Source organism: Scyliorhinus canicula, chromosome 8, assembly GCF_902713615.1.
Source record: "Scyliorhinus canicula chromosome 8, sScyCan1.1, whole genome shotgun sequence".
Classification (NCBI taxonomy): domain Eukaryota; kingdom Metazoa; phylum Chordata; class Chondrichthyes; order Carcharhiniformes; family Scyliorhinidae; genus Scyliorhinus; species Scyliorhinus canicula.
The window spans coordinates 141,127,772-141,145,358 of NC_052153.1; the positions used below are offsets into that span (position 1 = coordinate 141,127,772).

Sequence of the window (17,587 nt, forward strand, 5' to 3'; positions counted from 1 at the left end):
CCCCCATCCTATCCACGTATACCCACTCCCCCATCCTATCCCCGTAACCCCATTCCCCTATCCTACCCGGTAACCCCACTCCCGCATCCTATCCCGGTAACCCCACTCCCCCATCCTATCCCCGTAACCCCACTCCCCCTTTCTATCCCCGTAACCCCACTTCCCCATCCTATCCCGGTAACCCCACTCCCCCATCCTATCCCAATAACCCCACTCCCCCATCCTATGCCGGTAACCCCACTCCCCCATCCAATCTCTGTCACCCCACTCCCCCATCCTATCCCAATAACCCCACTCCCCATCCTAAACCCGTAATCCCACTCCCCCATCATATCCCTGTAACCTAACTCCCCATCCTACCCCCGTAACCCCACTCCCCCATCCTATTCCCGTAACCCCACTCCCCCATCCTATCCCAATAACCCCACTCCCCCATCCTATCCCCTTAACCCCACTCCCCCATCCTATCCCCGTAACCCCACTCCCCATCCTATCCCCGTAACCCCACTCCCCCATCCTATCCCAATAACCCCACTCCCCCATCCTATCCCCTTAACCCCACTCCCCCATCCTATCCCCGTAACCCCACTCCCCCATCCTATCCCCAAAACCCCACTCCCCCATCCTATCCCCGTAACCCCACTCCCCGATCCTATCCCCGTAACACCACTCCCCCATCCTATCCCCGTAACACCACTCCCCCATCCTATCCCCGTAACCCCACTCCCCCATCCTATCCACGTAACCCCACTCCCCCATCATATCCCCGTACCCCACTCCCCCATTCTATCCCGGTAACCCCACTCCCTCATCCTATCCCGGTAACCCCACTTCCCCATCCTATCCCCGTAACCCCTCTCCCCAATCCTATCCCGGTAACCCCACTCCCCCATCCTATCCCGGTAACCCCACTCCCCCATCCTATCCCAATAACCCCACTCCCCCATCATATCCCCGTAACCCCACTCCCCCATCCTATCTCCGTAACCCCACTCCCCCATCCTATCCCTGTAACCCCACTCTCTCATCCTATCCCCGTAACCCCACTCCCCCATCCTATCCCTGTAACCCCACTCCCCCATCATATCCCTGTAACCCCACTCCCCATCCTATACCCGTTATCCCACTCCCCCGTCCTATCCGAATAACCACACTCCCCCATCCTATCCCCATAACCCCAGACCCCCGTCATATCCCCGTAACCCCACTCCCCCATTCTATCGCGGTAACCCCACTCCCCCATCCTATCCCGGTAACCCCACTCCCCCATCCTATCCCCGTAACCCCACTCCCCCATGCTATCCCTGTAACCCACTCCCCCATCCTATCCCCGTAATCTCACTCCCCCATCCTACCCCGGTAACCCCACTCCCCCATCCTATCCCAATAACCCCACTCCCCCATCATATCCCCATAACCCCACTCCCCCATCCTATCCCCGTAACCCCACTCTCCCATCCTATCCCCGTAACCCCACTGCCCCATCCTATCCCAATAACCCCACTCCCCCATCCTATCCCCGTAACCCCACTCCCCCATCCTATCCCCGTAACCCCACTCCCCCATCCTATCCCAATAACCCCACTCCCCCATCCTATCTCCGTAACCCCACTCCCCCATCCTATCCCCGTAACCCCACTCCCCCATCCTATCCCAATAACCCCACTCCCCATCCTATCCCCGTAATCCCACTTCCCCATCATATCCCTGTAACCCCACTCCCCATCCTATACCCGTAACCCCACTCCCCCATCCTATCCGAATAACCACACTCCCCCATCCTATCCCCGTAACCCCACTCCCCCATCCTATCCCCGTAACCCCACTCCTCCGTCCTATCCCCGTAACCCCACTCCCCCATCCTATCCCCATAACCCCACACCCCCATCATATCCCCGTAACCCCACTCCCCCGTTCTATCCCGGTAACCCCACTCCTCCATCCTATCCCGGTAACCCCACTCCCCCATCCTATCCCCGTAACCCCACTCCTCCGTCCTATCCCCGTAACCCCACTCCCCCATCCTATCCCCATAACCCCACACCCCCATCATATCCCCGTAACCCCACTCCCCCGTTCTATCCCGGTAACCCCACTGCCCCATCCTATCCCCATAACCCCACTCCCCCATCCTATCCCCCTAACACCTCTCCCCCATCCTATCCCCGTAACCCCACTCCCCCATCCTATCCCCCTAACACCTCTCCCCCATCCTATCCCCGTAACCCCACTCCCCCATCCTATCCCAATAACCCCACTCCCCATCCTATCCCCGTAATCCCACTCCCCCATCATATCCCTGTAACCCCACTCCCCATCCTACCCCCGTAACCCCACTCCCCCATCCTATCCTTGTAACCCCACTCCCCCATCCTATCCCTGTAACCCCACTCCCCCATCCTATCCCAATAACCCCACTCCCCCATCCTATCTCCGTAACCCCACTCCCCCATCCTATCACCGTAATAACCCCATTCCCCCATCCTATCCCTGTAACGCCACTCTCCCATCCTACCCCCGTAACCCCACTCCCCCATCTTATCCCCGTAACCCCACTCCCCCATCCTATCCCCGTAACCTCAGTCCCCCATCCTATCCCCGTAACCCCATTCCCCCATCCTATCCCGGTAACCCCACTTCCCCATCCTATCCCCATAACCCCACTCTCCCATCCTATCCCCGTAACCCCATTCCCCCATCCTATCCCAGTAACCCCACTCCCCCATCCTATCCCCTTAATCCCACTCCCCCATCCTATCCCCGTAACCCCACTCCCCCATCCAATCTCTGTAACCCCACTCCCCCATTTTATCCCGGTAACCCCACTCCCCATCCTATCCCCGTAATCCCACTCCCCCATCATATCCCTGTAACCCCACTCCCCATCCTACCCCCGTAACCCCACTCCCCCATCCTATTCCCGTAACCCCACTCCCCCATCCTATCCTTGTAACCCCACTCCCCCATCCTTTCCCTGTAACCCCACTCCCCCATCCTATCCACGTAATAACCCCACTCCCCCATCCTATCCTTGTAACCCCACTCCCCCATCCTACCCCCGTAACCCCACTCCCCCATCCTATCCCCGTAACCCCACTCCCCCATCCTATCCCCGTAACCTCAGTCCCCCATCCTATCCCCGTAACCCCACTCCCCCATCCTATCCCTGTAACCCCACTCTCTCATCCTATCCCCGTAACCCCACTCCCCCATCCTATCCCTGTAACCCCACTCCCCCATCATATCCCTGTAACCCCACTCCCCATCCTATACCCGTTATCCCACTCCCCCGTCCTATCCGAATAACCCCACTCCCCCATCCTATCCCCGTAACCTCAGTCCCCCATCCTATCCCCGTAACCCCACTCCCCCATCCTATCCCTGTAACCCCACTCTCTCATCCTATCCCGTAACCCCACTCCCCATCCTATCCCCGTAATCCCACTCCCCCATCATATCCCTGTAACCCCACTCCCCATCCTACCCCCGTAACCCCACTCCCCCATCCTATTCCCGTAACCCCACTCCCCCATCCTATCCTTGTAACCCCACTCCCCCATCCTTTCCCTGTAACCCCACTCCCCCATCCTATCCACGTAATAACCCCACTCCCCCATCCTATCCTTGTAACCCCACTCCCCCATCCTACCCCCGTAACCCCACTCCCCCATCCTATCCCCGTAACCCCACTCCCCCATCCTATCCCCGTAACCTCAGTCCCCCATCCTATCCCCGTAACCCCACTCCCCCATCCTATCCCTGTAACCCCACTCTCTCATCCTATCCCCGTAACCCCACTCCCCCATCCTATCCCTGTAACCCCACTCCCCCATCATATCCCTGTAACCCCACTCCCCATCCTATACCCGTTATCCCACTCCCCCGTCCTATCCGAATAACCACACTCCCCCATCCTATCCCCATAACCCCAGACCCCCGTCATATCCCCGTAACCCCACTCCCCCATTCTATCGCGGTAACCCCACTCCCCCATCCTATCCCGGTAACCCCACTCCCCCATCCTATCCCCGTAACCCCACTCCCCCATGCTATCCCTGTAACCCACTCCCCCATCCTATCCCCGTAATCTCACTCCCCCATCCTACCCCGGTAACCCCACTCCCCCATCATATCCCCATAACCCCACTCCCCCATCCTATCCCCGTAACCCCACTCTCCCATCCTATCCCCGTAACCCCCACTGCCCCATCCTATCCCAATAACCCCACTCCCCCATCCTATCCCCGTAACCCCACTCCCCCATCCTATCCCAATAACCCCACTCCCTCATCCTATCTCCGTAACCCCACTGCCCCATCCTATCCCAATAACCCCACTCCCCATCCTATCCCCGTAATCCCACTCCCCCATCATATCCCTGTAACCCCACTCCCCAACCTATACCCGTAACCCCACTCCCCCATCCTATCCGAATAACCACACTCCCCCATCCTACCCCGTAACCCCACTCCCCCATCCTATCCCCGTAACCCCACTCCTCCGTCCTATCCCCGTAACCCCACTCCCCCATCCTATCCCCATAACCCCACACCCCCATCATATCCCCGTAACCCCACTCCCCCGTTCTATCCCGGTAACCCCACTCCTCCATCCTATCCCGGTAACCCCACTCCCCCATCCTATCCCTGTAACCCCACTCCCCCATCCTATCCCTGTAACCCACTCCCCCATCCTATCCCCGTAACCCCACTCTCCCATCCTATCCCCGTAACCCCACTGCCCCATCCTATCCCCATAACCCCACTCCCCCATCCTATCCCCCTAACACCTCTCCCCCATCCTATCCCCGTAACCCCACTCCCCCATCCTATCCCCCTAACACCTCTCCCCCATCCTATCCCCGTAACCCCACTCCCCCATCCTATCCCAATAACCCCACTCCCCATCCTATCCCCGTAATCCCACTCCCCCATCATATCCCTGTAACCCCACTCCCCATCCTACCCCCGTAACCCCACTCCCCCATCCTATCCCTGTAACCCCACTCCCCCATCCTATCCCCGTAACCCCACTCCCCCATCCTATCCCGGTAACCCCACTTCCCCATCCTATCCCCATAACCCCACTCTCCCATCCTATCCCCGTAACCCCACTCCCCCATCCTATCCCAGTAACCCCACTCCCCCATCCTATCCCCTTAATCCCACTCCCCCATCCTATCCCCGTAACCCCACTCCCCCATCCAATCTCTGTAACCCCACTCCCCCATCTTATCCCGGTAACCCCACTCCCCATCCTATCCCCGTAATCCCACTCCCCCATCATATCCCTGTAACCCCACTCCCCATCCTACCCCCGTAACCCCACTCCCCCATCCTATTCCCGTAACCCCACTCCCCCATCCTATCCTTGTAACCCCACTCCCCCATCCTTTCCCTGTAACCCCACTCCCCCATCCTATCCACGTAATAACCCCACTCCCCCATCCTTTCCCTGTAACCCCACTCCCCCATCCTATCCACGTAATAACCCCACTCCCCCATCCTATCCTTGTAACCCCACTCCCCCATCCTACCCCCGTAACCCCACTCCCCCATCCTATCCCCGTAACCCCACTCCCCCATCCTATCCCCGTAACCTCAGTCCCCCATCCTATCCCCGTAACCCCACTCCCCCATCCTATCCCAATAACCCCACTCCCCCATCCTTTCCCCTTAACCCCACTCCCCCATCCTTTCCCCGTAACCCCACTCCCCCATCCAATCTCTGTCACCCCACTCCAACATCCTATCCCCGTAACCCCACTCCCCCATCCTATCCCCGTAACCCCACTCCCCCATCCTATCCACGTATACCCACTCCCCCATCCTATCCCCGTAACCCCATTCCCCTATCCTACCCGGTAACCCCACTCCCTCATCCTATCCCGGTAACCCCACTCCCCCATCCTATCCCCGTAACCCCACTCCCCCGTTCTATCCCCGTAACCCCACTTCCCCATCCTATCCCGGTAACCCCACTCCCCCATCCTATCCCAATAACCCCACTCCCCCATCCTATCCCGGTAACCCCACTCCCACATCCTATCCCGGTAACCCCACTCCCCCATCCTATCCCAATAACCCCACTCCCCCATCATATCCACGGAACCCCACTCCCCCGTTCTATCCCCGTAACCCCACTCCCCCATCCTATCTCCGTAACCCCACTCCCCCATCCTATCCCCGTAACCCCACTCCCCCATCCTATCCCTGTAACCCCACCCAACTGCACATCATTGGACAGCAAGGGACAATTTAGCATAGCTAATTCACCTAATCTGCACATTTTTCGACTTTGGGAAGATACCGACACAGACAGCAGTGTGAGCAGTAGTGCTAACCGCTGTGCCACTGTGCCGCCAGTCATCCAGTGTCACCCCCACCTCTGTAACTAGAGTCATCCAGATGAAAGACAAATGTTCATCGTGGGCAGCATGGTAGCACAGTGGTTAGCACAGTTGCTTCACAGCTCCAGGGTCCCAGGTTTGAATCCTGGCTTGGGTCACTCTCTGTGCGGAGTCTGCACGTTCACCCCGTGTTTGTTTGGGTTTCCTCCAGGTGCTCTGATTTTCTCCCACAATCCAAAGATGTGCGGGTTAGGTGAATTGGCCATGGTTAATTGCCCTTAGTGTCCTAAAATGATTTGGTGGGGTTACGGGGTTAGGATTGAGGTGTGGGTATAGGGTGGAGATATGGGCTTGGGTAGAGTGCTCTTTCCAATGGCCAGTGCAGACTTGATGGGCCGAGTGGCCTCCTTCTGCACTGTAAATTCTATGATTCTATCATTGGCAGGCGGGGTGCAGATGGTAAAAATTAATATCTTGCTGCAGTTTTGTTTTTCATTCCAGTGCTTACCAGTCTATTTGACAAAGGTGTTTTTTCGGGGGTGGGAGGAGAAAGGGTTGATAGAATTGAAGGGCTTACTTTTGGAAGGTCGGTTTGCAAGTTTTGAAGAGTTCACGAAGAAGTTTAGGATTCCTCAGGGGAAAGACTTTTAAAAAATAAATGTAAAACGCACAATTCATTTTTGTTTCATTTAAGGGGCAATTTAGCACGGCAAATCACCTCCCCTGCACATCTTTGGTTTGTGGGGGTGAAACCCATGCAGACATGGGAAGAACTCCACACGGACAGTGACCTGGGGCTGGGATCGAACCCAGGTCCTCGAAACCATGAGGCAACAGTGATAACCACTAGGGAGGCCTTTAGGTATGCAGGTGCAGGACTTTATGAACGTTTCTAGTAAAACTGCCCTCCTCGTTGTTGGAGAGGGTATTGGATTGAGGTCACCTTGACGATTTATAGGAATATTTTGGAGTCACTGGAGGGGGTTAAGGCCATGTGGGAGGAGGAGCTGGGCTTGGGGCTGGAGGAGGGGTTAATAAGACATTAGAAATAGGAGCAGAATTAGGCCACTCAGCCCATTGAGTCTGCTCCGCCATTCAATCATGGCTGATATGTTTCTCATCCCATTCTTCTGCCTTCTCCCCATAATTCCTAATCCCCTTATTAATCAAGAACCGATCTATCTCTGTCTTAAAGACAATCAGTGACTTGTCCTCCACAGCCTTCTCCGGCAATGAGTTCCACAGATTCGCCACCCTCTAGCTGAAGAAATTCCTCCTCATCTCTATTTTAAAGGATCGTCCCTTCAATCTGAGGCTGTGCCCTTGGTTTCTAGTTTTTCCTACAAGTGGAAACATCCTCTCCATGTTCACTCTATCTAGGGCTCTCGGTATTCTGTAAGTTACAATGAGATCCCCCCATCCTTCTAAACTCCATCGAGCATGCCCAGAGATGCACACTCGTGGCAGGTGGTGTCCGCTGCATAGAATCCCGACAGTGCAGAAGTAGGCCATTCGGCCCATCGAGTCTGCACTGACAATTTGAACGACTACACTACCTAGGCCCAACCCTCCTTCCTATTCCTGCAACGCCACTCGAAGCGGCACTTCTTTGGACTGTGGGAGGAAACCGGAGCACCCAGAGGAAATACACGCAGACACGGGAGAAAGTGAAAACTCCACACAGTTTCCCGACATCGGAATCAAACCCGGGTCCCTGGCACTGTGTGGCCATGTCACTGAGCCACAATGCCGCCCCCATGGTTCAGCTGGTGACCTCCATGTCTGAGCGCATGAGCTCCATGGTGCAGGGCTTCAACTGATGGTGCAAACACCATTTGGAATCCATAAATGTTAGCCCCAAAGGACGGCTGGGCTCTGGATCGCACTTCAGTTGCCCCTTTATCCCATGGAGGTGCACAGAGGTTCCCAGACACCCAGAGGGAAGATAATCTGCAGGAACGCAGCCCAAACCTTTCCAACAAGAGACATTGGGGTTGTCCAGCCGATCTCACACACCCCTCACTGTGAGTGAAACATGTTGAGCCTCCACATTGAGAAAGGCAGCACTACAACACCTGTGCTGCCTGAAAGCAGGTTGGAACCCCCAAGGTCCTGGTCCCTCCACGGACATCTGCCAAGATCATCTCAGGCACCAGGGTGCAAAAGTCAGCAAGCTGCCCCAACCTCAGCTGCGGATTCTGGGGATACACCTAGACGTAGAGGGAGGGTGAGAAAGACTAAGAAACGATTGGTGTCTAGTGGTCATGGGTGAACCTAGGCACTATTAGAGAAAATACATCATTGTAATAACTTAAAAATCATTTTGATCACCCATAAAGAGCTTCAACTCAATCACTTCATTGCACCATGCTCTGAAAACCCCTGTGTAAACTCAGAGCTTTTTCCCTGTGCAATGTGAAAATGGCAGCACAATGTCTCTCCCAGCTCCTGCATTGTCAATGCAGTAGTGCCGCGATTCTCCTCGTGCAGGCCTCCAGCCCACCTCCCCCTCAACCTACCCAACCCATGGAATGTTTCCTGCAGCCAGAACAACGCTCAGTCCTCTCATATGTGCCAGCATTCTCCAGTTATGATGATGTCGTCAGCTGAAAACATGTGAGAGTCTGTCCAACTCATCAAGAAATGGCAAAACACATTGGGCGGAATTCTCCGCACTCACGACGGGGCGGAGAATAGCGGGTGGCGTAAATTTTTACGGCCACGCTGGTCCGACGCCCTCCCGCTATTCTCCCCCCCCCCCATGCCCGCCTCCCGACACGAATCGCTGCCCGCCGTTTTTTTTACGGCGAGCAGCGATTCTCAGCTGGCCGATGGGCCGCTTTCCAAGGCCTTTACGGCCGTTTTTATGAACGTAAATCACACCTGGTCTGACCGTTCGTAAAAACGGCCGTAAAGTCCCGGTCTGGGGAACCATGGCACCGATTGGCACGGTAGTACCACGGCCGTGCCAAGGGTGCCATGGGCCCGCGATCGGTGGGTACCGATCGCGGGCAGCGGGTACTTACCCCGCGCACTCTTTATCCTTCCGCCGCCCCGCTGTATCCATTCGCGGGGTGGCTGAGGGGCATACCGGCCCGCGCATGCGCGGGTTTCACGCATATGCGTGATGACGTCATCCGCGCATACGCGGGTTGGAGTCGTCCAATCCACGCATGCACGGCTGACGTCATCTGACGCGTCAGCCGTCGCTAACTCTGGCTAGCAGGCTTAACGAAATTCGTTAAGCCCGCGATGCCAGAGTTCACCGCCGCGGGATGCTAGCCCCGACCGGGGACCAGAATCGGTTCCCGGTCGGGGGGGTGGAGGCTGGCGTCAAACCCGCCCGTTTTTGACGCCAGCCTCACGATTTCTCCCGGGTGCGGAGAATCACGCCCATTGGGACCCCTGATCTTGGAAGAGGCAGCAGCAGCTGAAAAGTGTTATTCTGTCTCAATGGGGCCCTAGATCACCTAATTCAGTAAGTGATCGCATTCAGCTCTCTGTCAGGCAGGAGTCAGACATTTAAGGGAGATGAGTGCGAGACGGCAGCGAGATCTGTCCAGGAGAAGCAAGCGACAACACCAACACCAAACCCATTCGAATATTGCCCACTGTAATTGTTTCTCCAGCACCCAAATGTATATTCACATCCCCAGTCTCCACCCCCCCCGCCCCCCGCCCCCCCCCACCCACCACTTCCCCCCACCAACAGTCACCCACTTATGTGTGGTAAATAATTTTGCCAGGTGTACAGAGTTGCTGCTGTTGAGCTGGTGCACAATACCCTACCAGTTATTCTATTTTATTTTTTATTGTTTTTTTTAATTATTTACTTTTCTTTGGTATGTTTGGGTGTGCCCTTCTCTTCTATATATGTGTATATATATATATTATATATGTCCCTTATCCTGTGTACATAACGGTATTTAGACTTTGTTCAAAAACCCAATAAAAAACATTTATTAAAATAAAGGGAGGTTAAGATGAGCATTGCTTTGTCCTCACTTCAAGTCAGCATCACTCTCCTGCAGCGTCCAATCGGTTGCGTTAGCACCCTGCACACGAATGGAGCGACCATGTTGATGGCCTCCGCAGGTCAGTAGTGAGAAGAAATGAGACCCCACGTTCGGAGAGGTTCCCCCCTCATCGAGCATTAACCTGAGCTTTACAGCCTTCTGGAATCAACATTGAGTTAAACTTCTTCAGACCATGAACCCTGCCATCTGTTTTGATTTTTCTCCCCCCCAAGTGCCAGTCTGCCATCTTGTCTTTTTTTTTTAGCTTTCAAACAGAAATGCTCATTAATTCTGCCACTAGACTTAATGCGGATTGATGCTTTGTTTCTTTGCTACAACCATTATCATTCCCTTTGCCTTTTGTTCCATGACAGCTTTACTATTTAATCTCTCCCACTCTCTAACCGATCCCAGATATTTGTTCTACCTCCCGCTCCCACTTTCAACAGCATCAAACCCACATTTATACTTCCCTTCAGTTCCAAAGATGAGTCACATTGGAGTCAAAATGCTAACTGGGTTTTTTGCCCAGAAATGTAAGCCTTGTCAGTTATACCCACATCAAATGAAAGAATAAAAAACATAGAACATAGAACATTACAGCGCAGTACAGGCCCTTCGGCCCTCGATGTCCCGCCCACCTGTGAAACCACTCTAAACCCGTCTACACTATTCCCTTATCATCCATATGTTTATCCAATGACCATTTAAATGCCCTTAATGTTGGCGAGTCCACTACTGTTCCACGCCCTTGCTACTCTCTGAGTAAAGAACCTACCTCTGACATCTGTCCTATATCTATCTCTCCTCAATTTAAAGCTATGTCCCCTTCTGCTAGCCATCACCATCTGAGGAAAAAGGCTCTCACTGTCCACCCTATCTAATCCTCTGATCATCTTGTATGCCTCAATTAAGTCACCTCTTAACCTTCTTCTCTCTAACAAGAACAGCCTTACGTCCCTCAGCCTTTCCTCATAAGATCTTCCCTCCATACCAGGCAACATCCTGGTAAATCTCCTCTGCACCCTTTCCGATGCTTCCACATCCTTCCTATAATGCGGCGACCAGAACTGCACGCAATACTCCAAATGCGACCGCACCAGAGTTTTGTACAGCTGCAACATGACCTCATGGCTCCTAAACTCAATCCCTCTACCAATAAAAGCTAACACACCGTACGGCTTCTTAACAACCCTATCAACCTGGGTGGCAACTTTCAGGGATCTATGTACATGGACACCGAGACCTCTCTGCTCATCCACACTACCAAGAATCTTACCATTAGCCCAGTACTCTGTCTTCCTGTTACTCCTTCCTAAAAGAATCACCTCACACTTTTCTGCATTAAACTCCATTTGCCACCTCTCAGCCCAGCTCTGCAGCTTATCTATGTCCCTCTGTAACCTGCAACATCCTTCCGCACTGCCCACAACTCCACCAACTTTAGTGTCATCTGCAAATTTACTCACCCATCCTTCTACGCCCTCCTCCAGGTCATTTATAAAAATGACAAACAGCAGTGGCTGCAAAACAGATCCTTGTAGTACACCACTGAACTCCAGTCTGAACATTTCCCATCAACCGCCACCCTTTGTCTTCTTCCAGCGAGCCAATTTCTGATCCAAACTGCTAAATCACCCTGAATCACATGCCTCCGTATTTTCTGCAATAGCCTACCGTGGGGAACCTTATCAAACGCTTTACTGAAATCCTGAAACTTCACCACATCAACTGCTTTACCCTCATCCACCTGTTTGGTCACCTTCTCAAAAAACAGACAGACTCCTGGTTACTGCTCTCGCTGCTATCGCTGAACAATTCTAAAAGAAATCCTGTACAAAATGGCTGTCACATTCTGCCACATATAACACTGACAGTAACTAATTAACTGTTTCTGAAGTGCTTTGGGACATTGTGAAAGACATCATAAGCTCTTCAAATATCCATACTTTCTTAGTGAATATTAGTTGTGTGCAGGAAGAATGAACTTTAGCTGAGGTAGCAAGTTATCAGTCGAAATGTATTGGTATATTTTCTCCCTGTTAGCTTTACTTTTTCACTGGACAGATATATCTTTATGGATTTTATTGGCCATAATGCGCTTGGGGGACACCCAATATGAAGGACCCTGTATAAATGCAGGTCTTTCGTTCAATCTTTCTTGCTTTTATTATAACTTCAAAAAAATACTTCTCAGACCTCGCTAAACTGGAAAGCTGTGCATACTGTTTACCTGTAATGAGATCTAATATCTTGAAAGAATGTTGGGTCCCTGTTGTGAGGTGGGACCTAATTCATCAAGAGAGAATAAAGCCTGTTATGTTCAGTCTCCTCTGGTAACCAGAGTAGTTAAAACATCATTTGCATCAACATACCCAGTACTTCAATGAAATTAATTCAAATGAAAATATGTGTTTGACATCTTACCTAGCTTCATTTCACAAAAGAAAACAAAAATGTTTTAAAATTCATGTTTAAATTGGTTAATTTTTCTGTGGTCCAAATATTCCTACAATATTACAACCCCCCCCTCTCATTAGAATTTGTTTAATCTTTATGTGTGCAAGGCGGCTACTGAAAAATAAATATTTTCATGTCCCATAGCTTTTGCTGCTACCTTTCCCTCAGTCTACATCATTATGTTTTGAAAGAACATATGTTACTGTGCGCCTGAACTCTTGAGGTCATCTCACCTCAAAATGTCACAGCTCAAAAGCACTGCTTGTTCAGAAGCAAAACAAAATTGGCTAGAATAGCCACTTAATGTAATTGTGATGACTCACCACTGACTAAGTGAAAACAGTCATGATGACTTGCATTTATATAGCAGCTTTAATGTGGGAAAACATCCCAAGGCGCTTCAGAGTGATGTGAAGAAAAAGAAGAGACAAATTAAGAAGGAAATGGATCAATTTGCTGGGCAGGTATTAAAGGCAAAAACAACGAGGAATCGTCACAAAATCTACAACTCAAACCTGCTCTCTGTGAAACAGCAAGTGCCATTAAATTGACAAATCAAATTACTTTTTCTATGTGTATTTTGTGTAACCACCTCAGGGTGCAATTAACCTTGTTTGCACCTGTTTTTCAGGAAAAATCTAGATGTAACAAAGTTCAATTTTGGTGGATTTGCCTACACAAGATGGACTGCAATGGTTCAAGAAGCCAGCTGACCACCTCAAGGGCACTGAGGGATGGGCAACAAACACTGACCTTGTTAGCAACACTCACAGCCCATGAAAGAATAGAAAGAAAAAGTGCACAGGAACCAGGACAGGGAGAAAGGAAAGCCTGGGTGCCAGCTAATCTGAAGCTGAGGTTGTTCTGCTGCAGAGGAGTCAGATGATGGCCAGGCTACTGAAGAAGGCTGATGGATGAACGTACACAATTGTCAGTGCAGAAAGTCTATAGTCAATTGTCAAGCAACCTGGAGATGCCGAGAACCTACTTGGTATGGGATTTTGCGCAGAGCACAGAATACAATCTTTTCACCATGGAATGAGTGGGCACCTCCATTAGCACACTACCTTCATTCCCCATCCCGTTTCATGTGCTCCTGCTCCTCAGCTTCTCACTGGATGGATGATGACAAGTGCTGCCCACTCACAGCGACTGGGTTGAAAGATACTAGTGCAAATCTTGAAACGCACTCAGCTGAGTACAGAGGACCTTCCCCAGAGTGGTCCAGGCAGCATGTTGCTTGAAGATACTGATTCTTTACTTTAGAGGCATGGCCCACATTGTAAGCCCGCTGTGAATTTGTGCATGGGTTCTGGAGCAGAGTCATGTGTCAAGTCATGAGTGCATAGCCCTTGTTGCCCAGTGATAAGACTTTAATTTGGCATGATGTGTCAATTAAAGATGCCACAAAAAACTGCTGCAGAACCAAGAAATTATGGCGGGAATTCTGCTACATTTTGGCAAAATGCCATCTCGGGCATGAAAAGCAGAGTGTAAGCTGTTGGCTACATAGTCAAATTTTCCAGCCACACTTTTTAACATTTTATCCAAAGAAATTCAAGGGGTAGGTTGGTTCAGAGTCTGCCCCGCCAACAACTTTGCCTCTTAAAAGATCTGGTCACTGCTTTTAAAGTGCGTTCTGATGTGTAAAAAAAAAAATGGAAGCCCCCCTTTGGAACTCTCCCCCACCACGGAACATCCTCACAAAACATGGAACCCCTCAGCACTTCTACCACGGAAACACCCCCGGCAATGCCCTCCTGCACTGCTCCCTGGCAATGTCTGGGCATTCCCACCGGGCAGTGCCTGGGCACTGTTCCCAGCACTGACAGGCAGTGGGATTCTCCACCACCTCTGTTGTTTCCACCTCCTGAAAATGGGAGTGGAAATTCCCCTATCCCTCCTGTTGGGATAATGCTCATTCGCCTGCATGATGCACTCCAATGGTTGCCCATTGTGGGAGTGGAATTCTTTTAAGTTCACGATATACCTCGGTTCACTTGAATTGCATAAAAGCATTGTTCATGCAATCAGAAGCACCAGGCACCATGAAGGAGTTTAAAATCAATGCAAGATCTTATTATCAGTCTGTCTGCTTGTCTCTGGAAGAAAATGACTTTGATAAAGCTATATCTCTGTGTTTACAGAGCGTCAGTGATGCACCTTCTGTAGCAGTGTATTTCAAATTGTGAAATGTTATTTATAATTGCAGCAGCAATCTGAAAGGAGCAAAATGCATTAAGGTAAGAAGGCATGATCACCTTGACAGCCACAGGCAATAAAGTCCATGCCCTACTTTGAGGATGTAGTTCCGGCTGCAGCAATTGACAGATTTAATTAATGACTCATTTGTGGAGGAAAGATGTGTCAAACAATGGTCTTTGTTGAACCTGAGAGTCGGGATTCTTCCATAATCGGCGGGGCAGGCAACTCCGGCAGGACGGAGAAGGGCCTCCGCTGGCCTGCGTGAGTTGGCGCATGCGCGGGAGCACCAGCGTGTGCTGGCATTATCCCCACGCATGCGCAGCGGGCTTTGTTTCCGCACAGGCAATGGCGGACTGCTAAAGCCGCCCGTGCGGAACAATAGAGTGCCCCCACGGCACAGGCCCGCCCGTAGATCGGTGGGCCCCGATCGCAGGCCAGGCCACCGTGGGGGCACCTCCCGGGGCCAGATCCCACCGTGTCCACCCCCCACCCCCCCACGGACCCCCGGAGGACGCCCACGGAGCTGGGTCCCGCGAGTAGGGACCTACCTTGATTTACGCTGGCGGGACCCTCGTTAAATAGGCAGGATTTCGGCCCATCGGAGTCCGGAGAATTCCGGCGGTCCCGGGTCCCATTGAGTCGCGCCAGTCCCCGCCATTTTCCGAGGCGGGCGGCGCAATTCACGTCGGGGCGTTATTTTGGTGGGAGGGGGGTGGAGAATTTGGAGGACGGAGGGGGCGGGATACACGCTGACCCCCGGTAATTCTCTGACCCGGCCGGGGGGGCGGGGGGGGGGGGGGCGGAGAATCCCACCCGAGATAAGGGAATCACTCCTTCCAAACTCTCTGTGAATATAAACTCATGTTGCGAGTCCTTCTCCTTCTATCCCTCCTCCACCTCCGTCTTCTAGCAGATTGTCTTCTCTCCTTGTTAGGTGAATTGGACATTCTAAATTCTCCCTCAATGTACCCGAACAGGTGTCGGAGTGTGGCGACTAGGGGATTTTCACAGTAACTTCATTGCAGTGTTAATGCAAGCCTACTTGTGACACTAATAAAGGATATTACTATTATTTTCCCAGTCATGCATAATCCAAGAGGAAGGCCTACTAGGACACCCATGTCTGGAAGAAACTCGTTTCAGTACAAACTTTTAAAATCAATGTAATAATACTTCAGCACCAGCCTTACCACTTCATGTAGACTATTTAAACTTTAGACAGGTATAGAAGAGCTCTAAATGTGTGTACAATTGCATCAATAGCCAGAAGAAATAATTCAAGAAGTAATCTGCATGTACTTCATGTTCCTTTTCAATAGTGTTGGTGGAGACAGTGGGCTATGGCTGGTCCTTTATCTTACACAACATACCTTCACCTACATGAGATTAACATAGAAACAGAAAATAGGAGCAGGAAGAGCCCATTCAGCCCTTTGAACCTGCTCCGCTATTCATTATGATCATGGCTGTTCATCCAACTCAATAGCCTTTCCTCCATATCCTTTGGCCTCCTTCGCCCAAGTGCTATATCTAACTGCTTCTTTAAAACGTACAATGTTTTGGCCTCAACTGCTTTCTGTGGTAGTGAATTCCACAGGCCGACCACTCTCTGGGTGAAGACATTTCTCCTCATCTCAGTTCTAAATGGTCGACCTGTATCCTTAGACTGTGATCCATGGTTCAGGACACACCCACCATTGGGAACATCCTTCTTGCATCTACTCTGTCTAGTGCTGTTAGAATTTTATAGGTTTCTATGCGATTCCCCACTCATTCTTCTGAAATCCAGTGAATTAAATCCTAACCAACTCAATCTCTCCTCATACGTCAGTCCTGCCATCCCAGGAATCAGTCTGGTAAACCTTCTCTGCACTCCCTCGAGAGCAAGAACATCCTACCTCAGTTAAGGAGGCCAAAATTGCACACAATATTCCAGGTGTGGCCTAACTAAGTCCCCGTATAAATGCAGCAAGACATCCCTACTCCTGTACTCAAATCCACTTCCTCTGCAGAGCAACAAACCATTTCCCTTCTTTGCCACCTGCTGCACTTGCATGCTTATCTTCAGTGACTGATGTACGAAGGCACAAGGGCTCATTACACATTCCCTCTCCTAATTTATGCTCATTCAGATAATAATCTGCCTTCCTTTTTGATACCAAATTGGATAACCACGAATTTCTCCAAATTACACTACATCTGCCATTTATTTGCCAACTCACTCAACATGTCCAAATCACACTGAAGGATGTCTGCATCTTCCTCACAGCTCACCCATTCATCCAGATTTGTGCCACCTGAAGATTTAAAAATATTACATTCCGTTCCTCATTTAAATCATTAATATATATTGTGAATCGCTGGGGCTCCAGCACCGATCGCTACCGTACCCTACTAGTCACTGCCTGGCATTTGGAAAAGACCCATTTATTCCTACTCTTTGTTTCCTGTCTGCCAACCAGTTTTCTATACATCTCAATATATTACACCTAATCCCATGCTCTTTAATTTTATACGTGAATTTTGTATGTGGGACTTTGTCAAGAGCCTTTTGAAA

General features: G+C 51.4%; 1 long non-coding RNA gene across 1 annotated transcript in view; it reads left to right on the plus strand.

Moving 5' to 3' along the window:
- LOC119970546 overlaps positions 1 to 14,971 on the plus strand; it is a 92,872-nt gene extending 77,901 nt beyond the window's left edge. The window contains exon 5 of the long non-coding RNA XR_005461645.1: positions 13,457 to 14,971. This is a non-coding gene — a long non-coding RNA (uncharacterized LOC119970546). The remainder of the gene's footprint in view (positions 1 to 13,456) is intronic.
- Positions 14,972 to 17,587: the final 2,616 nt, after the last annotated feature.